Raw genomic sequence first — 26,303 nt, 5'->3', positions numbered from 1 at the left:
TCGATTTGCATTTCCCTGATGATGAGTGATGTTGGGCATCTTTTCATTTGTCTATTGGCCATCTGTGTGTCTTCCTTGGAAAAATATATATGCAGTTCCTCTGTCCATTTTTTAAAAATATTTTATTTATTCATGAGAGACACAGAGAGAGAGGCAGAGACATAGGCAGAGGGAGTAGCAGGCTCCATGTAGGGATCCCCACGTGGAACTCGATTCTGGGACTCTGGGATCATGCCCTGAGCCGAAGGCAGATGCTTAACCACTGAGTCACTCAGGCTTCCCCCTCTGTCTATTTTTAATTAGATTATTTGGGGGTTTTCAGTGTTGAGCTGTATAAGTTGTTTATATATTTTTAGTTATTAATCCCTTATTGGATATGTCATTTGTACATATCTTCTCCCATTCAGGAGGTTGCCTTTTTGTTTTGTCAATGGTTTCCTTCATTGTGCATAAGCTTTTTATTTTCCCACTCTCATGACTTTGTCTAAACCTAATTATCTCCCAAAGGCCCTATTTATGAATACCATCACATTGATAGTTAAGGCTTCAAGATATGAATTTTGAGAGGACACAGTCAGTCTGTAACACCATCCTAGGAGTTGGTTCTCTATCCTGGCTGCATATTAATCATCTAGGGAGCTGTTAAAAATGTCAATGTTATATGCTAGCCCAATTATTTTTTTTTTAATTTTTTTTATTTATTTATGATAGTCACACACAGAGAGAGAGAGAGAGAGGCAGAGACACAGGCAGAGGGAGAAGCAGGCTCCATGCACCGGGAGCCTGACGTGGGATTCGATCCTGGGTCTCCAGGATTGCGCCCTGGGCCAAAGGCAGGCGCTAAACCGCTGCGCCACCCAGGGATCCCATGCTAGCCCAATTAAATCAGAATTTCAGAATTAGAAAGAGGTAGCATTGGGGCACCTGGCTGGCTCAGTCAGCAGAGCATGCAACTCTTGATCTTGGGGTTGTTCAAGCCCCACACTGGATGTAGAAATTACCTAAAAATGAAATCTATATAAAAAAAAAGAAAGAGGTAGCATTCACTTTTTTCTAAAAAGTACTGAACTTGAGTAATGAACCAAGTTTCTTAAAGACCTAGCAGTCAGATGAAGGAGCCCTGATTTCATTCAATTTTCACTTCATTCCTGGATTTCTCTGCTTTTTCAATATGGGAAGAAAATCCAAAAAGAGACTTCTTCAGGATTTCTGTAGCTTTTGAAGAGATGTATCTGAGATATGGTTAACACAGCACCTGCCTTTTCTCAGACTCTATCTGGTGTCTTTTTCCTAGTTTCTGGGACAAGCTTTGAATTTCTTTCAGAGATGTTCTGTTCTGCCTTTATTAATTTGATTATTACATATTGACTGTATACCATGCATCAAAAGCTGTGCTAGATGGTGGGGATTTAAAGCAGAAAGCAGGGCAGCCTGGGTGGCTCAGCATTTTGGCGCCGCCTTCAGTCCAGGGTGTGATCCTGGAAACCCGGGATCGAGTCCCATGTTAGGCTCCCTGCATGGAGTCTGCTTCTCTCTCTGCCTGTGTCTCTGCCTCTCTCTCTCTCTCTCTCTCTCTGTGTGTGTCTCTCATGAGTAAATAAATAAAATCTTTAAAATAAATAAATAAAAAGTGACTGCTTCAGACTCTCTTTAAACTGCCTTCTCTAATCTCCACCTCCTTAAAATCCGAGCAGGAATTGCCATGCTGGGGCACCTAGGTGACTCTGCCTTTGCTTGGGTCATGATCTCAGGGTCCTGTGATTGAGCCTCACATCGGACTCTGCTCCTCTGGGAGCCTCCTTCTTCTCCCTCTGCCTACCACTTCTCCTGCTTGTGTGAGCGTGTGTGCTCTCCTTCTGTCAAAATAAATGAATAAAATCTTAAAAAAATAAAAAAGAAATTGCCATCCTATTCTCATTTCCTATAATTTCTTTAAATGTCCTACTTTTGATTGCCCTGGTAATACTCAACCATCACACCTTCAGTCCACTGTTCACACCAGTGGCAATTCCTGATCGGATTTTAAGGAGGTGGAGATTAGAGAAGGCAGTTTAAAGAGAGTCTGAAGCAGTCACTTTTTATTTATTTATTTTAAAGATTTTATTTATTTATTCATGACAGACACAGAGAGAGAGAGAGGGAGAGGCAGAGACACAGGCAGAGGGAGAAGCAGGCTCCATGCAGGGATCCTGACATGGGACTCAATCCAGGGTCTCCAGGATCACACCCTGGGGCTGAAGGTGGCGCTAAACCACTGGGCCACCGGGGCTGCCCAACAGTCATTTTTTAGAATGGGAAAGGGAGTTCACCAGAAATAATGATATCAGCTACCATTTATGAGTACTTACTATATGCTAGGCAATGAACTAAGTATACATGCTCCCTGCCCTCATGGAGCTTCCAATCTAGTAGAGAAGGCAGTCAACAAATAGGTACATTATAAAAATATATAACATCATTTGGAATAAATGCCATGAAGAAACACATGGTACCATGACAAAGAATAATGGATAGGGATGAAGGCCAGGTTGGAGAAGGGAAGGGTTAGCTTCAGACCAAGACTCAAAGGATAAGAAATAGACCATGCCAACAGCAGAAGGAAGAGCTTTTGCTAAAGCCTCATAGCAAGAGTTTTGCATTTTCCAGGAATGAAAGAAGGCCAGTGTGGCTGGAGCACAGCAAGAGAGTGACATAAGATGATGTGTGGGTAGAGGCCAGATCACTCAGTGTTTCTTCTAGACCCCAAATAAGGAATCTGAATTATATTCTTAGAGCAAAGGGAAGTTGAGGACTGGCTTTAAGTAGGAGAATAACTTGATTGGTTTTGTGTTTAACATTACTTTAGTTACGAAATGGGAAATGTATTATGTCAGGGCAATTAGGAAGCTTAGGGAAATTTTAGAGAAATAGAGCTTCTATCAAATGAAATACTGAAGGAAATTAAGAACACAGTGTGGTTTGGTGAAGAAGGTGATGACATAGGCTTCAGTTTTGTTGACTTTGGGGTGATAAAACTAGTTTTTTCTACCTTAGCTCCAAGTGGACTGAGATAAGGAGATTTATAGCTTCACTATAGAGAATTCCAAAGACTGTGGATACCTAATGTAAGGATAAGAAGGGTCAGAGAGGTAATACCAAGAGTCGGGTACAGAGAGGCCAAGATACTTTCGCTACCCAGAACAACTTTTACAAGGGTATCAGACACCTAACATCATCCTGTCAAAGACGTTCCACAAACACTTGGATTGGAGTTTAGGATAGGTGTCTGACTGAACCAGTAGCACCTAGCAAGAAGTTAATTAATGTTTATTGAATGAATAAGATTGATGTCATAATTATCTATCTGGCTGGGATAGTTGAAAGTACAGGAGTAGATGAAATTACTGAGGGAGAAAAGAGAGAATATGAAAAGGAAACAACTAAGAACAACAATTTCTTTTTTTTAAGATTGATTTATTTATTTATTTATTTATTTATTTATTTATTTATTCATGATAGACACAGAGAGATGCAGAGACACAGGCAGAGGGAGAAGCAGGCTCCATGCAAGGAGCCTGATGTCGGACTCAATCCCAGAATTGGGATCACACCCTGAGCCAGAGGCAGACCCTCCACTGCTGAGCCACACAGGCGTCCCAAGAACTAATTTCTGATTGAAATTGATAGGACAGGGACACCAGGGTGGCTCAGCGGTTTAGCGTCTGCCTTCAGCCCAGGGCATGATCCTGGAGTCCCAGGATCGAGTCCCACGTCGGGCTCCCTGCATGAAGCCTGCTTCTCCTTCTCCTTGTGTCTCTGCCTCTCTCTCTGTGTCTCTCATGAATAAACAAATAAAATATTAAAAAAAAAGAAATTGATATGACAGAAATTGAATGGTGTGACCACAAGAGAAACTTGGGTCAGACTCAGAGAGATCTTAAAGCTGGAATTTTTTTTTTAAAGATTTTATTTATTTATTCATGAGAATACACATAGAGGAGAGAGAGAGAGGCAGAGACACAAGCAGAGGAAGAAACAGGTTCCATGCAGGGAGCCCAATGTGGGACTCAATCCCGGGTCTCCAGGATCGCTAAACCGCTGAGCCACTGGGGCTGCCCAAATCTGGAATTTTTAATAAGAATGGGAGAATATATATATATTTTTAAAGATTTTATTTATTCATTTGAGAGAGAAAATATACACAAGTGTGGGAGGACCAGAGGGAGAGAGGAAGAGACAGGCTCCCGTTGAGCAGGGAGCCCAATGTGGGACTCGATCCCAGGACCCCAGGATCATGACCTGAGCTGAAGTCACACGCTTAACCAACTGAGCCACCCAGGTGCCCCAGAATGGGAGAATATCTATTAAGGAAAAATGTTTAATTTCTCTCTTATGCCCAAAGAGATTTTAAAGAATAGACATACAGCTTACCAGATAAGTAGGTATCCCAAGCATTCTGTGACATGATTTCAGTAGACTGTTATATACATATTTTTAAATCAATTAATTATTTAAGTAATCTCTGCACTCAACAATGGGGCTTGAACTCATGACCCCAAGATCAAGAGCCACATGCCCCACTAACTGAGCCAGCCAGATGCCTCAGTACATTTGGGAATTTTACGTAGTCTCACCAGGACCAACTAGGAGTTTAGAAACAATAGGATATTGAATAAAATGGCATTCAGTAATTGGGAAATTGTTTCTTGTACAAAATAGCTAAGTAGGGTCTCTATAAAGAACTGTAATTAAAGGGGAGTGAGAACAAATTCTTTGCTTACAATTTCAGTGTCTTTAATTAAAATGTATTTATATGGATGAGCCAGGCCATTTCACATGCAATATGCTTCTATTGTATTTGGGTTTAGAGTTCTAGCAAACAAATCCAAAGATACTAGAATAGGTCTGTTATTCCTCTGCTTTTCTGTTTTCCTCTTAATCTAATTATTAAGATTGACAGCATTAGCACTAGACAGACCTGGTTTTGATTCTTGCTCAGCCACTTCCTACCCCTGCAACCTTATGTAAGTTACTCAACCTCTCTAGGCCTAGTTTTCTCATCAGTGCTACACAGAAAATGAAAAAACCCATTTCAAAGGATTATTGTGAAAATTAAGTGAAAAAAATTAAAGCCTTTAAAGGCAATCCCTGACAAATTCCATTGCAGAAAGACATAATAAAAATAATATAATATCCAACACTTATTATATTGCAGCTACTGTACTTAAGTACTTTCGATACATTATCTCATTTAATCTTTTGAGATAGGTAATATTTCTTATCTGAATTTCACTCATGGGGACATTGAGGTTTAAGGAATTCATGTCATCACACAGCTATACAAATACCTAGTTAGCACAATCACCTACAGGGTGCACAAGTAATTTGATGCAAAAATATGAATGCATACACACACAAGGATATTTACATGCCACTATTGCCAGTTCCACACTTCCTGGCACTCCTATCTGGAATTGGTGGTGCTGGAATAGCACAGTGGCATGAGTGGAAATGGCAAGCAGAATATCCATTCAACTAGTAAGAGTATTTTAATGAAAAGGGAGGGACGCCTGGGTGGCTCAGTGGTTGAGTGTCTGCCTTTGGCTCGGGGCGTGATGCTGGAGTCCTAGGATCGAGTCCCACAGCAGGCTCCCTGCGTGGAGCCTGCTTCTCTCTCTGCCTGTGTCTCTGACTTTCTCTCTGTGTCTCTCATGAATAAATAAATAAAATCTGAAGGAAAAAAAAAAAAGAAAGAAAAGGGAGTATATTGCAAAGAGCACAACTCTGTCTCTAATTTGCCCTTAGACCTTCAATTAAGTCATTTAACTTAAGGCTTTGGGCCTCAATTTCCTCATCTACAAAATGAGGGGGCTGGCTCAGTTCTAGAATCCTCTGAATCTAAGTGGTCCTCAAGACTACCACCTGGTGAGGCGCCTGGGTGGCTCAGTCAGTTGAGTGGCTGCCTTCAGCTCAGGTCATGATCCTGGTGTCTTGGGATCAAGCCCCTACATTGGGCTCCCTGCTCAAAGGGCAGCCTGCTTCTCCCTCTCCACCACTTATACTCTCTCACACTCTCTCTTTCTTTCTCAAATATATAAATAAATAAATAAATAAAATATTAGGAAAAAAAAACCCTACCACTTCATATAGGGAGTTCTATACAAGCACTCTCGCCCTCATGGCAACAGCCACTCAACTCTGCAGCATTGGTATGCGTGTTACTCTAGCCAGCCGTGTTACTCTAGCCAGCCATACTATTTCCATCCCAAATTCTTGGTGAATAGAGGGCTTGAAAGGGGGAGGGAATCTGTCGGTCAGAAATCTGAAAGCCCTTAACTTTATCTTTATTTTTTTTTAAGATTTTATTTATTTATTTATTCACAAGAGACAGAGAGAGAGAGAGGGAAACAGAGACACAGGCAGAGGGAGAAGCAGGCTCCACACAGGGAGCCCGACGTGGGACTTGATCCCGGGACTCCAGGATCACGCCCTGGGCCAAAGGCAGGCTCTATACCACTGAGCCACCCAGGAATCCCCAGGCCCTTGACTTTAAAAGAAATTCTGGAATAAATTGTCTGTGGTGAAAAAAAAAAAAAAAAAAAATTGTCTGTGGTGTGTATCTGCTAAATCAGAAAAAAACAGCATCAGTGTTTAATTCACAAAATCACCCTTATAATAGGTAGAGGAGCTGTCTTAGCTGAGATGAGATTTAAAGGGTCACTTTGCCACTGAGTGCTGAGTCAATGAGTGGAAGAGATTGTGGCCCAAGTTCATTAGTACACTGGCAAGGATGCCAAAGGAACACTGCCAGAATGTGTTGGAATCAATCTGGGTTTTTGAGAAATGATTCCAGTATTTACTTGCAAAATACATAGACTAATAAGACTCTTCTTATGATGGACATTATCAGAGCTTCATCTTAGAAATATAGGGACTCTGGGGCAAAGAGATAAGGATAAAGGTATGAGAGAAGGAGAACATTTCTCTTTTCAAGGAAAGCAGGAGATGTCCCCTATATCTACCCACTCTATTTTCAAGGCCTTGAAAAGTTGTTTTCTAGGTCTGTTGCTGGTAATGGTGACGATGACAATGCTGAATTAATTCATGGGAAGGAGGAGTTCTGCTTTTTCCTCCCCCACATTGCTTCCTTAGATTTGAGCCAGAGAGTAAAGGGGGTTCTCAATAAAATGCCAAGTTTAAAGAATTACTTTCTGAGAGGGAGTGGTTCCAGGGAAATGCAATGTGCACCTCACTAGGTTTCCATCTGAGGGCAGCAGTGCTAGCCTTTGCTGCCTGCTTAGGGTTGCTTACTGGGAGATACATGTTGGAAGGGCATCAAAGAGAGCAAGAGTGGAGTCCACACAGGAGGTTGGGAACCAGGCTGGTGAGAGTTCTCAGAAGGAGGTTTTCTGTAGTCTGAGACAGAGCTGTGTCCATGGAGCTGGGGGAACCCTGGAATGAGTGGATGGTCTCTGCTGAAGACTGAACAGCAGAACTTGGTGAGACATGCAGGAACTGACGTTCAGGGCAAGTCAGGCTGGCTACTCCTTTCAAACCTGTGGAGTTGGAACTTGCTGATTTTTATCTGGCCACTAGAGGGCAGAATGTGAAAAGAAGACTTCCACTTTCTCACCCTCTCAAATTGGCTTATTCAGCCCTGGAGGAATTCTAAATTTCAGAAGGGATAAATCTTGATCTTCCTAACATATATATTTAGTCAAGCCATTTCCTTGCTTACACATTTTCAATGTCTCCAGAATAGAGTCTGAGCTGACGAGAATGGCATACAAAGCTTTTAACTGTCAGTGGTCTTCCTTTCTAACTTTACCAGTTAGTACCCCACCTCATCCCTGGCCCCCAGCCCTGCTCCCCATCTGAACATACACAACCCTAGCAGAGTAGTGAGGTGGAAAGGGGAAGAGGTTGGAGCCAATCACAAGCCAGTAAATCATCCCAGACTTTATCATCACTCTCACATTCAGCTTCACTAATTCTTGTCTATTCTCTCTTGGATAAACTCCGAAGCCAGAGACCACATCTACCTTGCTCATTGTTATATCTTTAGTGCCCAGCACTCATAGTGCTCATTAAACATTTATTGATCAAAGTCATAAATGAATGAATTCATTTACCTCACTGTTATCCTAGTCCACCTTACTAGCATCAGTCAGTAATAAGAACCCAAGCAGTCTCCGTATGTCCCCTCTTTGCTCCTTGCAGTCTGTTTTATACTTTGCAGCGAGCAATCTTTCTGAAATGCAAATTTGTCTAAAATGCTTCATGGTTCCTATTGCTCCCATGCTTCCTATTGCTCTTAAAGACCATGATCCACGGGACGCCTTGGTGGCTCAGTGGTTGAGCATCTGCCTTTGGCCCAAGTCATGATCCTGGAGACCTAGGATCAAGTCCCACATCGGGCTCCCTGCATGGAGCCTGCTTCTCCCTCTGCCTGTGTCTGTGCCATTCTCTGTGTGTGTGTATGTGTGTGTGTCTCTCATGAGTAAATAAATAAAATCTTAGAAAGAAAGAAAGAAAGAAAGAAAGAAAGAAAGAAAGAAAGAAAGAAAGAAAGAAAGAAAGAAAGAAAGAAAGAAAGAAAGAAAGAAAGAAAGAAAGAAAGAAAGAAAGACCATAATCCTTAATCCGACCCATAAAGAATAACTTAACAGTGTGGGTACCTGCTAGTTAAGGAATCCTAAGAAAGTCACTATATCTGAGACCTGGTTTCCTCATCTAAAAAATGTGAGTGATAATTATTCCTGCCTTACTCTCTCATAGGGTTGTTGAATTAAATAAGCTAACACACATAAAACAGCATAGCGTTCAGGTCTATGTTAAAAAAATGGTAATTATAATTATTACGACCTGAATGATGTAGCCCCTGGCTGATTCTTACTATCCTCTCTCATTTTTTGGCAGCCTTCTTAAGCTACTTTCAGATTCTGTAGTGTGTCATGTTCCTTTTTATTTCCACTCTTCTTTCTGGTCTCAAAATTGAGTTTCCTTCCTCTAAGAAAGTTTTCTTGGCACCCCATGTCTGATTCAGGTAGCACTGCAAAGGATTCCCAGATTCAGGTAGCACTGCAAAGGATTCCCACAGCATCCTATGTAACATTTATCATTTTGTTATCTACTCCCGGCATACTGACACCATTTAACAATGCCCCAATAAATATGTTCAATCGACTCCACTGTGCTACTCTTTTCCATGCTATTTGTATACATAATTACTTCTTCCTATTTTAAACCTGATGTCATGACTGCTACATCCATATTTCCTCCCTAAGAGAAACCTTCCCATCTATAGCCTCTGTTGAAGAGGCAGCCCTGGGTAGCCACAGTTCCTGTACAGTTCATGGAGGTACCTCCACCTTAGTTGCCTGAACCAGAATTGGCATCTGATGCAACAGTGGACAATCCAGAGCCTGGCTAATAACTTAAAATATAACTGGCACCAAAAAAGGAGTAGGTTGATTAGATTCTCTCTCACTCTTTAAAATCTGACTTAGAAAAAGGAAAGAATGAGACTATTAATGACAAAAACAAGAGCTAAAATGATATATAAAGAAAGGCCATGAGATAAACTCAGAGTCCTGAGGGGTCAAAGCAAGCTATAGCTATGAGGAAATATGAACTATGAGGAGGAGGAGAACATCAATACAAAGCAAAGAATAAGGGACCAGTTGGTATTGGTAAAAGAGGCCCTGCCAGGAGAGAATAGCTAAGTCATGCTAATGACTGAGCATCAGGATGACAATACCTAAAATGCTGTCTCTTGCTTTTTTTTTTTTTTTTTTTTTATTGGTGTTCAATTTACTAACATACAGAATAACACCCAGTGCCCGTCACCCATTCACTCCCACCCCCCGCCCTCCTCCCCTTCTACCACCCGCTGTCTCTTGCTTTTGGGGGCTATTAGTTGACCTGAGTTTCTTTCTTCTTCTTTTTTTTTTTTTCTATTTAAAAAATTGTATGTATTTATTTGAGAGAGGGAAAGAGTGAGCCTGAGAGAGAGAGAGCAGGAGCAGTGGAGAGGGGTAGAGGAGAAGGAGAAGGAAACTGACCACTGAGCACAGAGCCCCACGTAGGGCTCCATCTTAGGACCCTGAGATCATGACCTGAGCTGAAGGCAGATGGTTAACTGATTGAGTCACACAGGTGCCCTTGACCCAAGTTTCTATGGCATATATCTTTTTTTTTTTAAGATTTTTAAAAATTTTATTCAGAGAGAGGGAGAGAGAGAGAGAGAGGCAGGGACACAGGCAGAGGGAAAAGCAGGCTCCCTGCAGGGAGCCTGACGTGGGACTCCAGGATCACACCCCGGGCTGCAGGCGGCGCTAAACCGCTGTGCCACCAGGGCTGCCCTATGGCATATATCTTTTAAAAAAATTATGGAGATACATGTTATGAGTTTTCCTTTGCAACAGAGCACCTGACTGATAAATCATCTCTCTGATTTAGGCAAACCCAGGGATTCTTCAGGGCTGAATTTCTGGTCTCATTCTCTGTTCTCTTTCTCCATATCATGTTATCTATAAGTATTGTTTGTCTCTCTTTTTAAAAATTTTTTACTTATTTTTTGAGACAGAGCACGAGAGAGCATGAGGGAACATAAGCGGTGGGGAGGGGCAGAGGGAGAAGGAGAGGCAGACTCCCTGCTGAGCAGGGATCCTGACAAGGGGCTTGATCCCAGTACCCTGGGATCATGACCTGAGCTGAAGGCAGACACTTACCCCACTGAGCCACCCAGGCACCCCTACCATGTGGATATCAGCCTGTGAACTCTTTGAGGACAAGGTAGCTTGTCTGTTTCTCTGCAACATAGTCATCTAGAGGCACACTTGATATATAAAACCAGGTACTGATCTAAGTACCTTACATATTTTAATTTATTTAATCCTCATGAAAACCCTCAGATGTGGATACTATTATTTTCACTCTTTTACAAAGGAGAAAGTGAAACAGAGAAAGCCTCACCAAAAAGTGCAAAGTAGAGGGTAAAGAAGAGATTCAAAATAGGAATTTTGACATTAGAATCCATAAGCTTAATTCCTATGTAGTATGGCCTTAGGCTAAAGGGTTTTGTGGATGGAGAATAATAGTTAATATAAATATTTAAACATTCCTATACAGAGTACAAAGTACTTTCACACATATTATATAAATGAGAATATCAGGAGTCTTCTCACTCTTTGTTGGAAACTAGTCAGCAGTGTAGCTCTGAAATACCAAATACCCAGATTCATCCTACAGCTCAGAAAAATGAAGTATAAGAGCACATAAGTCATATCTTGTAAATTCCAGGAACCCTTAGTGATGCTAATACCTGGTAGGCTGGATAGATTACTAGGCTAGTGTGTAAAGAAAGGATTGCATTAAAATATAAGAACCTTTCATCAGGGGGCAAAACAGCCACTTTTTTTTAGCTGTTCCAAGAACTAAATCTCTTCATAAAACCAACAACTGAAGGTGTGTACTTATGTAGTGTGGTGGGGAGGGTGGAGAGTGGTGGTGATTCCATTTCTTACTATTGTTTTTAAAAGAGTCTGAGTTTAGGGAGCTCTTGCAGATGCCTTTATTGGCAGCTTCAATCAGTTCACCTAGGTTGTCATGACAACAGGAAGCCAAACTTTGGGGGCTACTTATTGGTGAATGATAAGGAGCCAACTGAAAGGAAGCCTGAGGTTGTTGGGAGGTGGTAGTAGAGCGAGGTGTTTGCATACTGGTATAGGGTAAATCCAGATGCCTCCTGGCATGATGCACAAGTACCTCAGAGATCTGAATGGGTAACCAGGGGAGAGGTCTGAAGGTAGCAACTGTTCAGCACGAGAATGTTCTTAAATATTAATGGTGCTGTATAAGGACAGGAAGAGTCAGGGGACAGCAGGAGATGCTTGTACCTGAGTAAAATTCACCAGGGAAGTGAGTGATATTTGTGTTTAGGCCGAATTCCTGGTGACACAGCCATATGGCTTTTGTTGACTGCCGTACTCCAGACGGTATATTCCTTTCATGGAGAGTAGCTAAAGTATATAAAGGACTGTGTTTTCTTCACTGTTACCTTTAATCCCTCCCCTGTCATCAGCCAGAAAGCTTAAATAAAGACCCAGGAGCCCCTACCTATCCTTCCAGCCTGAATTCATGCCCAAGATCAAGGATCTTGATACTTCTCCATATCTCTGGTTTTCTCCCTAGAGTAGGAGGCTCCAGAGGACCACAGCTGACTCTGCCAGGCACAGAGGGTTGAGTCATCCTGCAGGCGTCAGAGCTGTTAGCAGCAGCTTTGCTGATCTGTATGCAGCTCCATCTCCCTCTCCAGTTGAGTTTTGGAGCCGTCTTATTCGAAAGTAAAGAACAGAACACAGATGGCTGGTAACAGGATCCCACAGGGCCTCCTTTCCCACTGAGCCCACCCTGCTAATCCTTTTATAGAAAAAGAGAAAATAAATGGTGAATGGAGCAAAAAAGGAGTATCAGCTTCTGTACCATTCTTTGGGTGTAGGTGGAAGGCCTCTGAGAGCAACCTCCAGCTACCCATTACATTTCCCAGGCATATTCCCTTCCTGGTCCTTCTTTCTTCTTCCACTTCTTTTCCCTTCTTTCCTCCCATTTTCCATCCTTGTTCTATTCTCTGTAGCAACTTTGAATCTGATGGAGCATTTTGCTGAATGCCTTGTATTTCACCAGGTAATTCGAGTCATACATATATAAGAAAATCAAATGCACTTGAAGTTCAGAGTGGCTGATTTTTTTCAGCTTTATCTCTTGGGAATCCCTTTAGTTTCTTCTCTTCTGAGGTTAGTATGGTGCATTATAAAGAACACAGGCTTTACAGCCAGATAGAAGTAGGTTCCAAGCCCTGTCCTAAAAAAAAATACATTAAAAAAATTTTAGGGGCACCCAGCTGGCTCAGTCAGAAGAGCATGTGACTCTTGATCTCAGGGTTGTAAGTTTGAGCCCCACCTTGGGTATGGAGATTACTGAAAAAATAACAACTTGGGATGCCTGAGTGGCTCAGCAGTTGAACGCCTGCCTTCAGCCCAGGTCATGGTCCTGGAGTTCCTGGATCCAGTCCCATATTGGGCTCCCTGCAGGAAGCCTGCTTCTCCCTCTGCCTTGTCTCTGCTTCTCTGTGTGTGTAAATGCATAAAATTTTTAAAAATAACAAAAATAACAAAAATAACAAAAACAACCACCAAAAAACAATAACAAAAACCCACCAAAAAACAAACTGTATTGAAAAAAAATTTTTAAAGATTTTAAAGATCCTTGCTCTGGTGCTGCTGATACAATTGAAGAAAGGCAAATGGAAAGTGTGTTTTACAGTTCTAGAGGACGAAGACTTTGTAAAAACTAGCATGTGAATAATGTTGCTTTCTCCCAATTTAGGGATTCTTAGTAAAGACTGTTGATCTCCTCACATTGCCACTGCAGCATGGTTGACAGATTTATTTTCCTTGGAAGATGCTGGGTTGCTAATCGACTCTCTGACTTTATGTAAGTTATTATCCCTTTCTAGGTTTCACTAGAACAAAGGATCACTGCTCCTCTTCATTCCAGGAAAGGAGGATTGTTTGAAGTTTGTGTAAATTCCAGGAGGAAAGTTAAAGTTAAGTATGGCTTGGTATTATCCTTGGCACTGAGACTATCGGAAGTGCTTGTACAATCAGGTCAAATGCCACTGTTCAATTTATGTGATTAGCAAAGACTCAGCTGACACAGGGCTGTGGTTTGACATAGTTCCTTTGTTCCAGATAATAAACATGTGTAATGTCAATTATACTAATGTGCTTTGCTCTAGTTGAAACAAGAAGGAGGTTGATGACAGGGCCAGGACACTATACCTCATTCTGTCTGACCAGGAGCTCTCTGACAACACGTTTTTCCTGTCTCTCTTTGTAACTGGTAATTAGGTTCTCAGCTGAACTGTCAAGAGTCTTGACAGGTTTCACAGGCAGTCACCATCTGACAGTTTACAACTGTGGGTTTTTCACAGCTGGCATGTTCCCTCCTAGGGAACCAAAGTTTCTCAGTCCTAGGCTCCTCCTATCATTCAAAGAGTCTGGTCTAAGGGGAAAGCTAGCTTTCTCAGTGCATTATCTAATCCCAGAGCAGAATGTTGTGGCCAGTGGTGGTGCTGGGAAAAACCTCTGTATTCATGTTTGTCTTCAGTGGTAAGGGCTGACACTATGGTCTGGCGTAGAGTGGGAGTAGTTAAAGCCAGAAGTGGCATGGGACTATGGGAACTTAACATAGCCTTTTAATAAAGTTGCTATTTCTTCTGTTCTTAAAAAGCTCAGGGCAGCCCAGGTGGCTCAGCGGTTTAGCACCACCTGCAGCCCAGGGCGTGATCCTGGCATCTCAGGATCGAGTCCCATGTCGGGCTCCCTGCATGGAGCCTGCTTCTGTCTCTGTGTCTTTCTCTCTGTGTCTCTCATAAATGAATAAATAAAATCCTTTTTAAAAAATAAAAAGCTCAATTCCTGTATATCCCCCCAAAATTGAAAGCAGTGTCTTAAATAGATACACTTGTGTTCACAGCAGCAACATTCACAGTAACAAAAGGTAGAAACAGTCCAAATGTTCATTGGCAGGCAAATGGCTAAACAAAATGTGGTATATACATACAGTGGAATATCATTCAGCCTTAAAAAGGAATGAAATTCTGACACATGCTACAACATGGATGAGCCTTGAAGACATGCTAAGTGAAAGAAGTCAGTCACAAAAGGACAAATGTTGTGTGACTCCTCTTATATGAGGTGCCTAGAATAGACAAATTCATAGAGACAAAAAGTACAATGGAGACTAGCAGGCACTGGGTGGGTGGAGGCAGAATGGGAAATTGTTTGACAGGTACATAGTTTGAGATGCCTGTGGCCATGATTTGTAAAAATCACTGAGGCGCAGTGGTTTAGCATCCGACTCTTGGTCTCAGCTCAGATCCTGATCTCATTCATGGTTGTGACTTTTGGTTTCTCATTGGGCTCCATGCTGGGGGAACAGAGCCTACTCAAAAAACAAACAAACAAAACAAAACAAAACAAAACAAAAAACAACAAAAAAACCACACCAAAAAAATGGGTACAGAGTTTCCATTTTGGAAGATGAAAAAAGTTTTTAAGATAGAGAGCAGTAACGGCCACATAACAGTGTGAGTATACTTAATGCCACCAAACTGTAACTTTAAAATGGTCAATTTTGTTATGACATTTTACCATGACCCCATTGGATCAGGGTAGTTGAAGCAACATGGTGGAAGCCCTGAAAATGAAACTAGAGCATTTATGGGGCATGGAACTAACTCTGCCTGAAGCCAGATTTTACTCTGGACTTTTTCATTTGTGTGAGCCAAAATATCCTCATTTTTCTTAAACGACTTTGGGTTTGATTCTCTGCCACTTGCAACCAAAGAGTCCTAAATGATTTAGAACTGTTTATGTCCTGGTCTTTTTCATTAGGATATGAATTCGAGAATAGCAATGGTATTTATTTATCTGTGTATATCCATGGAGCCCAGTATAATGTACATAACTGACATCCAGTAAATGTTTGCTATCCATCAATTCACTATTCCATAAATATTTATTGTGAGTCATCTATATGTCAGAAATTAATTTAGGTGTGGGAGATGGAAATAAGAATGAGTGAATAGGGGTGCCTGACTGGCTCAGTAGGTAAAGCATGTGACTCCTGATTTCAGGGTTGCAACTCCAAGCCTCAGGCTGAGTGCAGAGATAGATAAACAAACAAACAAACAAACAAATAAATAAAATGCATGAATAAAAGCTATTATCTCGGAATATAGGGAAGAATAGCAACTACAAAGGCTAATGTGATAGAGAACTCTAGAAAAAGATGTACACATATGCTGGAATTCCCAGGAAGCTGCGGTCTCCTTGGCACTCTGTGCCTGGCTGACAGGCATCTTCTGGGCTTCTGCTCATGCCAGATATTTCTTTTTTTTTTATTTTATTTTATTTTTTAAAAATTTTTTTTTTAATTTTTATTTATTTATGATAGTCACATAGAGAGAGAGAGAGGCAGAGACACAGGCAGAGGGAGAAGCAGGCTCCATGCACCGGAAGCCCGATGTGGGACTCGATCCCGGGTCTCCAGGATCGTGCCCTGGGCCAAAGGCAGGCGCCAAACCGCTGCGCCACCCAGGGATCCCTCATGCCAGATATTTCAAGATTGTCTAAGACAGGGACACCTGGGTGGCTCAGCGGTTGAGCATCTGCCTTTGGCTCAGGGCATGATCCCGAAGCCCTGGGATCGAGTCTTATAAGAGGGACACCTGGGTGCCTCAGTGGTTGAGTGTCTGCCTTTGGCTCAGGGTGTGATCCCGGAGTTCCAGAATCGAGTCCCACATCAGGCTCCCTGCATGGAGCCTGCTTCTCTCTCTGCCTATGTCTCTGCCTCTCTCCTTCTGTGTCTCTCATGAATAAATAAATAAAATATTAAAAAAAAATAAAAGGATTTGAGGCTTTGAGAATGTCTGGAAGGTGCCTTCCTTCCAAAACAATGTACATACCAGATTTATATCTGATCTTGTCATATGAACCATTTTTTTCTACTGTCTTCTCTGTGTTGCTTGAGTCCTAACACTATATTCTATAAAGGGAGTATGTTCTGCCCATTTCTCAGAGTTATGGCAAAGGACAAAAGACCTCATATATATATATGGAAGTTCTATTGTATCCAGGTGATGGTTGCTTTCTTTTACCTGACCACAGCAAGTGTTAATACATTCTACGCTAGTTAGCATCCCCACAAAACCATATCATTTGGCCTCACCAGCAGTTCTGTTCTACTTGTAGTGAACATCTGTTGTTTTTATCTGTCCAGAATTGCTCCCTCTTCTTCTGGCAAAAAGTACCCTGCATTTCCTCTCCACATATTCCATGCCATCTACGTCAATTCTATGCAGTTCTTGTGGAGCTGTTACTCTGAGCCTCTTACATAGGGTGGACACAGAATCCCAGTTAGGGCAATCAAAATATCTCATCCTTTGGTGAAGGTACTAGCTCACAGAAAAGTATATGACACAAGGCCCACGCTGGGCCACCTGGAGCTGTTCCTTTGTATTCTATATACTCTTATGAAATATTGAGAAGCTTTCCTTTACCTGTGGGGTCAGTAAACTGGGACAATGTAAATCTGAATTTCTGTGGCCATTCCTCCTCCTGCATTCTGCCCCCTGCCCTGGACCAGCATCCTTCTGCCACATAAACTAAGATGAAAGTCCATCTTAGTATGATCTATGTGAATTCTTCTTAAGCCTCTCATGGAAACATGTTTATGGTCCATAAGTCCCAAATTGTGATCTGTTCATCCTCACAAAATCCCAAATGCTTTCAATTTCTACATTTGCCATATTGTAACATTTCAGTATTGAGAATACTTATGAGGAAGAGAAGGGATGAGCTTCATAATAACCATTTATATGGTGCCATTTGATAACTAGACTAGACCTCTGTCTCCTGTTCAGGGGTTTTGGCAGCAGGCTGGGAGAGAGCAGGCAAGCTTAAGTGGATGCATAAACCTGAATTTTGGGACAGGGTCTCCTGTCAGCGATCACAACACATCAGTAAAGGGAGCATCTGATTAAAACCAATATAAGAAAAGTCCTTGATTTGGGGTGCTTGGTTGGCTCAGTCAGTAGAGCATGTGACTCTTGATCTCAGGGGTGTGAGTTCAAGCCCCACATTGGGCATGGGGCCTATTTAAAAATAAAACCAAAAACAACTCCTTGATTCATTTCCTGTGTGTAGACTGTAGCAATAGCAGCATTCAGTGTTGGGGTATATTAAACTAGGTGGCAGGAGTGGATAGCACCTGGACCACTAGTTCCATACCCCACAGAGCAAATCTTATAACAAAATCCAGTCTATAGAGAAAAACAGCCAAGCAACTAGGAGCTAGGAATAGGATGTGGAAAGACAGAAAAGGAAGAATCAGACACTTAACAAAATTATTTTAATTCCCGAGGCACTGGACTTTTCAGTTACAGGGCCTAGAAAATTTCCTCCCCCCACCCTTAAGCTGATTTAAATAGTCCCTTTCAACCAAAAGACTTTCTACTAGTTTAGTTTTACTATCTAGTAAAGACAAGGCTAGAAAGGAGACCCAGAGAATCCCAGGCCAATAAAATAGTAACTTATTTTATGTTTTGATTGTCAGCTGTTTGTTTCATATCCTATGTGGCACAACTCTGGTAGGAATTACTGTAGTCTTTTTTATTTTTTGTTTTTGTTTTTTTTGAATCCTGGCAGATGTCAGCTAAAGAGAAGGGCATGACAAAATCACCAATTGGTCCTGAAGATAAATTCCAAAAACCTCTTAGTCAACAAACATGCTGCCCAACCCTTCCCACATTCACAGATGTCCCAGACAATCATGATGCACTGATCATGGGGTACCTGCTCGAGTGTGGTGTCAGAGCAGTGGGATGAATATTTACATCCTTAGACATACACAATAAGAACTAACACTTGAATAAACAATCTAATGCACACAACTCAAAATGTGTGTCTCGTTTGTACTTCAAAAAATCTAACTACAGGGGATCCCTGGGTGGCGCAGCGGTTTGGCGCCTGCCTTTGGCCCAGGGCACGATCCTGGAGACCCGGGATCGAGTCCCACGTCGGGCTCCTGGTGCATGGAGCCTGCTTCTCCCTCTGCCTGTGTCTCTGCCTCTCTCTCTCTCTCTCTGTGTGACTATCATAAAAAAAAAAAAAAAAAAAAAAAATCTAACTACATTACTCTTTAAGAGAGATCCTAAGCATAGTCACCTATCAGACTGTATCCAACCTTCTAATTCTTAATTTCCAGTAACTCTCCTATTGAACCTTTGATTCCTAGCCATATACCTACTAGCTTTATGAAAATTGTATCTTTGTCTCTTAGACTTTTTTTCATTTCTACCTCTAGTCCCAGAAATATGTTTTGTAGTTCCATGTAATACAAAACTGAAAGTAATCAAACAAAAAATTCTTACTATATCGCTCACTTAGACATTACATATTTAAATAATTTACATTTCAACCTCCCTGGGAAGGGCAGAAGTACAACACTGATACCACCTCCTCTAGAAAGCCTTTTCTGGCTGACTCCTCCACTTGGGGGCTGGATTAGAAGAGCTCTCATGTGCTCCCAAAGCATCCTGAGCTCACTCTTGCTGTAGCATTTGCAATACAATATTTTATTTTATTTTTTAAAAAACTTATTTATTTATTTATTTATTTATGAGAGACGAGAGAGAGAGAGAGAGAGAGAGAGAGAGAGAGAGGCAGAGACACAGGAGGAGGGAGAAGCAGGCTCCATGCCAGGAACCCGACGTGGGACTCGATCCCGGGACTCCAGGATCACACCCTGGGCCAAAGGCAGGCACCAAACTGGTGAGCCACCCAGGGATCCCCAGCAATACAATATTTTAATTGTCTGTTTACTCACCTGTTTCTCCCAATAAAATCTGATCTCTTTGAGGAAAAAACAAATAAACAGAACTAACACTTTAAATGGGCTAGGCACCATACATGTTATATTTTATCCTCACACAGCCCTCTGAGGAAGATAATGTTTATTTATTCATTTATTTTTAAAGATTTTATTATTTTTAAGCAATCTCTACATCCAACATGGGGCTCAAACTCACAACTCTGAGATCAATCACATACTGAGCTAGTCAGGCTCCCTTAAGGAAGGTAATGTTATTATTATTTTTTAAGATTTTATTTATTTATTCATGAGAGACACAGAGAGAGAGAGGCAGAGACACAGGCAGGGGGAGAGAAGCAGGCTCCATGCAGGGAGTCCGATGTGGGACTCGATCCCAGAGCCTCCAGGATCATGACCTGAGCCGAAGGCAGATGCTCAACCGCTGAGCTGCCCAGGTGTCCCAAGGAAGGTAATGTTAAACCCATTTTACAGATAAGGAAAGAGGAATGCTCAGCATAGTTAGGACATTGATGCAAAGTAGCTTAGTCACTGACACTAGTAAGTGATGGAGGTGGGACTCCACCGCCAATGTTTATTGCTGCAGTACCTTCACACCCTCTGCTTGTTAACTTCAGGGTTGGACTTCTTTCATACTCTGGAGTGGCTGCTTTAACTTATTCATGGCTTGCTGCAGATGTTATCTGATAGATACCCGAGACTGAAAGGTTTCTAGGTCAGAACTTTATTTTTTAAATTTTTTTTAAAGATTTTATTTATTTATTCATAGAGACACAGAGAGGAAGAGAGAGGCAGAGATACAGGCAGAGGGAGAAGCAGGCTCCATGCAGAGAGCCTGACGTGGGACTCGATCCCGGGTCTCCACCAGGATCATGCCCTGGGCTGCAGGCAGTGCTAAACCGCTGTGCCACCGGGGCTGCCCTAGGTCAGAACTTTATTGAATTGTATTCTATTATCCTTAGGGTACTTTGGCCCAGCATTTATTTATTCGTATGGATTAAAATGGACAAATATGCTGCCTCCACATGCAGGGCATTTTTCAAAGATGTTCACAAAATGAATCCTATAATACGGGAGTGCAGAGTTCAAGAAACAACTTTATACATGATGAGCTTTACTTTCCAGCCTGTGGAAGCCATATTTATATGAGATAGCTTTATGTAGTCATGTCTGAATGAGGTATGACAATCGGACTTAAACCTGCCTTGGTTGGTCTTGGAGCCTAAAGACAAAATCTAGAGATGAACTGATAGCCCAGGATGCACTGAATGGGCTTCCAGTAACGTACTGATTTATTTATTTGTTCATTATCAGTTTCATAGAGTGCCTCACCCCTGGTTTCCACAATGAAAATTCTAAGACACGGGCAGCCTGGGTGGCTCAGTGGTTTAGCGCCGCCTTCAGTCCAGGGCACAATCCTGGAGACCTGGTATTGAGTCCCACGTCGGGCTCCCTGCATGGAGCCTGCTTCTCCTTCTGCCTGTGTCTCTGCCTCTCTCTCTTTCTGTGTCTCTCATGAATAAATAAATAAAATCTTAAAAAAAAAGAAAAAATTCGAAGACACATTCTTCTCACTAATTATCCTATCATGCACTCTGCTTCAATGGCTTTTGCCTTCTACTGTAAGGAAATAGAGGTTTCCATAAATAATCACAATGTAATTGGAAAACAATACATTAGTTAAAGTTGGATGGAGATATCATCATGACCAATGGAGTTCCCCCACATTTTAGTAGGATTCAGGTAAAACACCTGAAGAAGTATTTCTTCTTTGTCTCTAAATATGCACACACGCACACACATATTTTGAATTCAAGTTATCTATACCTGTTATTTGCATCATTCCTGTAATTACAGATTTTTGAACTAAAAGGAATCCAGAGATAGTTTTAGTCTGTTGTATTTAGACGGGAAATTGAGGCCCAGAAAAGCATAATTTTTTTTTGAAGATCTTATTTATTTATTTGACAGAGAGAAAGAAAGAGAGTGAGTAAGCAGGGTGGAGGGACAGAGGGAGAGGAAGAAGCAAGATTCCCACTGAGCAGGGAGCCAGATGTGGGGCTCCATTCCAGGACCTGGAGATCATGACCTGAGCCGAAGGCAGATGCTTAATTGTCTGAGCCACCCAAGTGCCCCTTAAAAATAAAATCTTTTTTTTTTTTAAACATTTTATTTATTTATTCTTAGAGACAGAGAGAGAGAGAGAGGCAGAGACACAGGCAGAGGGAGAAGCAGGCATCATACAGAGAGCCTGACGTGGGACTTAATCCAGGGTCTCCAGGATCACGCCCTAGGCTGCAGGCGGTGCTAAACCGCCACGCCACCGGGGCTGCCCCTGAAAATAAAATCTTAAAACACATACAGATACATGCACGACAACAAATATATTGACATTACACATGGTCAGGCATCTGTTACACTAAAAATATGTACATGGCATCTAGGTGTCTTTGGTTGGTGGTGTCGGGAGTAGAATATGATGGAAAGACAGTGGGTTTATTTTTATTTTTTATTTTATTTTATTTATTTTTTGTTTAAAGATTTTATTTATTTATTCGTGAGAGACACAGAGAGAGAGGCAGAGACACAGGCAGAGGGAGAAACAGGCTCCATGCAGGGAGCCCGATGTGGGACTCGATCCTGGGTCTCCAGGATCACTCCCTGGGCTGAAGGTGACACTAAATCGCTGAGCCACCCAGGCTGCCCTATTTTTATTTTTTAAAATATTTTATTTATTTATTCATGAGAGACACAGAGAAAGACAGAGACATAGACAAAGGGAGAAGTAGGCTCCATGCAGGGAGCCTGATGCGAGACTTGATTCCGGGACTCCGGGATCACACCCTGGACCAAAGGCAGGTGCTAAACCGCTGAGCCATCCAGGGAACCCCAGACAGTGGGTTTAGATTCATTCACAACTAGGTTCAAATCTAGTTCACCACTTATTAGTTTTGTGATCTTGGGCAAGTGACATAACTCTCTGAATCCTAGTTTCCTTACCTATAAAATGAAGAAGGTAATAATAACAGAGCCTACCTCACTAGTTCGTTTTGAGGATTAAGTCAATGTATGGAAAAAGCTTATTCTTTGTCACTACTTAGGTAACTTTTCTATGAAGGTCAAAACATGGTTGGTACCCATTCTTTACCCCACAGCCTGCTTGCTTGCTTGCTTGCTTGCTTTTCTTTTTTTATTTCAAGTAATCTCTACACCCAACATGGGGCTTGAACTCAGGACCCAAGACTAAGAATGGTGTGCTCTAACAGCTGATTCAACCAGTTGTCCCTCACCCCACAGATTTCTGACCCCAATTTGTAGGCTCAAGGAATACCTAATTGAAATATGGGAAAGCTCAGGGAGGTGACATGAGAGCTAAATCTTGAAGAATATTAGCCAACTAGAGAAAGCATTTCAGGCAGAGGAGTGCAGCACCACATTATGAAGGCAGCATATTAGTAGTTAGCAGAAGAGTGAATAATAATAGCTCAGGATGGTGGGAACATTCTAAATACAGCTAGAGAGGTATGCAGGGGTTTTGTCTGGATTTAATTTGGAGGGCTTTGGGGAGCCATGGAAGAGGTATTTTTTTTTTTAAAGATTTTATTTATTTATTCATGACAGACACAGAGAGAGAGAGAAAGAGAGAGAGAGAGAGAGAGAGGCAGAGACACAGGCAGAGGGAGAAGCAGCCCCCCCCCCCCCCCCCCCGCAGGGACCCCATTCGGGACACGATCCCGGGTCTCCAGGACCACGCCCCGGGTCGAAGGTGGCGCTAAACCGTTGAGCCACCAGGGCTGCCTGGAAGAGGGTTTTCTTTGTGTGTATTTTTGTGTGTGTGGTTTTCTTTTCTTTTCTTTTCTTTTTTCTTTTCTTTTCTTTTCTTTTTTCTTTCTTTCTGTGTGTGTGTTTGTTTCCATGGAAGAGTTTTTTAAACTTATTTATTCATGAGAGACACACAGAGAGAGAGAGAGACAGAAGCATAGCCAGAGGGAGAAGCAGTCCCTACAGGGAGCCTGATGTGGGACTCAATCCTGCGATCCCAGAGTTCTGGGATCACACCCTGAGCCTAAGGCAGACTCTCAACCACTGAGGCACCCAGGCGTCCCTTCCATGGAATAATTTTAAGCAGAGAAATGACATATTCAGCTCTTAGAAATTGCAGTTTAGGAAGATTAAAATCATTTATCTCAGTATAGGAAATGAAGCACCCTAGGAGTGAGGAGTAGTTGGAAGGCAATTACAGTATCCCAGGTTAGAAACTGAGTATGAACCACTACAGAAGAGGCAGTAGGGATGAAGAAAGGGATGAATCAGAGAAATGTTCAGGAGTTAAATCACAGACAGTGAAAAATCTGCAATTGTTCTAAGTATTAATTTATTTTCCTACCACCGATGAGTATAATTTTCTTGTTTGGATACAATTTTAGAAAATAACTGATATGTTTTACAGTATCAACCAATGATACTTTACTGACAGGATAAGCCCATGAGTATGTATCAGTGTACTTTGTGTGAAATTTGAAGAATTTGAGGAGGGAGGCCTCTTAGTACCAGATCCTAGGTAGAGATCTGGAATAATAATTTTTTAAAAAGATAGCCAGGGTCTCTTAAGATACTCTATGTGCTGAGGAAACAGCTCATAGGTAGTAGCAGATCCAAAATATTATTTAAAAAAAAAAAACCACTATGTAGTAGTAAATGTTTAGATTTAACTCCCAGTTTATTTATTTTTTTATTTTAAAAAAAGATTTTATTTATTTATTCATGAGAGACACAGAGAGAGAGAAAGGGAGAGACAGAGACACAAGCAGAGGGAGAAGCAGGCTCCATGCAGGGAGCCTGACGTGGGACTCGATCCTAGGACTCTAGGATCAGGCTGAAGGCAGCACTAAACCACTGAGCCACCCAAGCTGCCCTTAACTCCCAGTTTATAAGACATAAGGTCATTGAAGCAAATGAGAAATGACATTGTGAAGAATCAATTGGCAAGTCTGGAATGTGGAAAAATTCTACAGGATATGTAATCTGATTTTTTAGACAAATAAACTGCATATAAAAGGAAAGAAAGAGAGGTGCTTAGGTGGCTTATTTGGTTGAGCATCCAACTCTTGGTTTTAGCTCAGGTTGTGATCCTGTTATCGTGGATCCAGCCTCACGTCAGGCTCCATTCTCAGTGTGGAGTCTGCTTCAGATTCTCTCTCCTTCTCCCTCCCATGCTTGTTTTTCTCAAATGAATAAATAAAATCTTAAAAAAAAAAAGGCAAGAAAGAAGAAGAAAAAAGGAAGGGGGAACTGTTATACACAAAAAGTGATATAAGAAGCATCTATTAATCAAATGCAAAGTGTAGAATTTCACATCCTGGTTCCTTTTTTTTTTTAAGATTTTATTATTTATTCATGAGAGACACAGGGAGAGAGAGAGGCAGAGACACAGGCAGAGGGAGAAGCAAGCTCTACGCAGGGAGCTGGATCTGGGACTCGATCCCGGGTCTGCAGGACCATGCCCTGGGCCAAAGACGGCGCTAAACCGCTGAGCTACTGGGGCTGCCCTCACGTCCTGGTTCTAACAAATAGAATGTAAAAAGACATTTTGGAAACTTTAGGAAAAACTGAATATAGATTGGGTATTAAATAATAAGAAATTATTGTAAAGGTATGATAATGATGATGTAGTTATGTTACAACCAAAGTATTTCTTAGAGACACGTATTGAAGTATTTACAGGTAAAATGTTACAATGGTTTACTAGAGATTTATTTAAAAATACACTAAGAGGGGTGCCTGGGTGGCTCATTTGGCATCCGACTCTTTTTTTTTTTTTTTTTATTATTTATGATAGTCACAGAGAGAGAGAGAGAGAGAGAGAGAGAGGCAGAGACATAGGCAGAGGGAGAAGCAGGCTCCATGCACCGGGAGCCCGACGTGGGATTCGATCCTGGGTCTCCAGGATCACGCCCTGGGCCAAAGGCAGGCGCCAAACCGCTGCGCCACCCAGGGATCCCCTGGCATCCAACTCTTGATTTTGGCTCAGGTCATGATCTCAGGGTTGTGGAATCGAGTGCTCCATTGAGCCCCACACTCAGCATGGAGTCTGCTCCAAATTCTCTCTATCCCTCTGCCCCCCTTCTCCTCCCTGCATATGTGCTCTCTCTCTCCCAAATAAATACATCTTAAAGAAAAATACAACGGGGATTAAATTCATTGGGGAGAAAAGGTTGTGGGAGAATAGGTGAAACAAGAATGATAAAATGTTGGTAACAGTTGAAGCTAGATGATGGACACATGGAGGTTTATTATTATACCCATTCCTTTTGTGTAAGTTTGAAATTTTCTGTAGAAAATTAAGAATAAATATTATAGGAAAGCTAGAATCTCTTTCCATATCTAAATGTATGAAATAACTAGAAGAGAACATCTTTGTTGGAACTTTCAGAAGAAGGGATCAGCATTTGAGGGATAGGTGGAGGAAGAGGGGCTGCAAGGATAAGAAAGTAGAGGGAAAACTGGTTCTGAGTGGTGTTGAAAAGCCAAGGAGATGGGCGCCTGGGTGGCTCAGTTTGTTAAGTGTCTGCCATGAGCTTGGGTCATGATCCCAGGGTTCTGGGATCCAGTACTGCAGTAGGCTTTCTGCTCAGTGGGGAGCCTGCTTCTCACTCTCCCTCTGCCGGTCTCCCTGCTTGTGCTTCTCAGTCAAATAAATAAATAAATAAATAAATAAAATCTTAAAAAATCCCCCAAACCAAGGAGGAACATAGTTTCAAGATGGAAGGAGTGTCAACTATGTAAAGTATTGTAGATGTCAAGAAGGATTAAAATGACTCCGTTAGACAAATCATGAGAGACTCCTAACTCTGGGAAACAAAGGG

The 26,303-nt window shown here is 41.7% G+C and overlaps 1 long non-coding RNA gene across 2 annotated transcripts in view; it reads right to left on the bottom strand.

The window, feature by feature from the left end:
* Positions 1-26,303, bottom strand: part of LOC144286002 (uncharacterized) — a 57,414-nt gene that overhangs the window by 29,225 nt on the left and 1,886 nt on the right. Inside the window, exon 3 of one of the 2 annotated variants that reach the window (XR_013354128.1) lies at positions 12,637-12,843. The exons of the other annotated variant lie outside the window; for it this stretch is intronic. This is a non-coding gene — a long non-coding RNA (uncharacterized LOC144286002). Of the gene's footprint in view, positions 1-12,636; positions 12,844-26,303 lie in introns of those variants that run through there. 2 annotated transcript variants of the gene reach the window in all.

This window comes from Canis aureus, chromosome 16, assembly GCF_053574225.1.
Source record: "Canis aureus isolate CA01 chromosome 16, VMU_Caureus_v.1.0, whole genome shotgun sequence".
In the NCBI taxonomy this organism is placed as follows: domain Eukaryota; kingdom Metazoa; phylum Chordata; class Mammalia; order Carnivora; family Canidae; genus Canis; species Canis aureus.
Note: the sequence above shows the minus strand (reverse complement) of the source record. Positions and strands in the feature narration are given on the sequence as shown.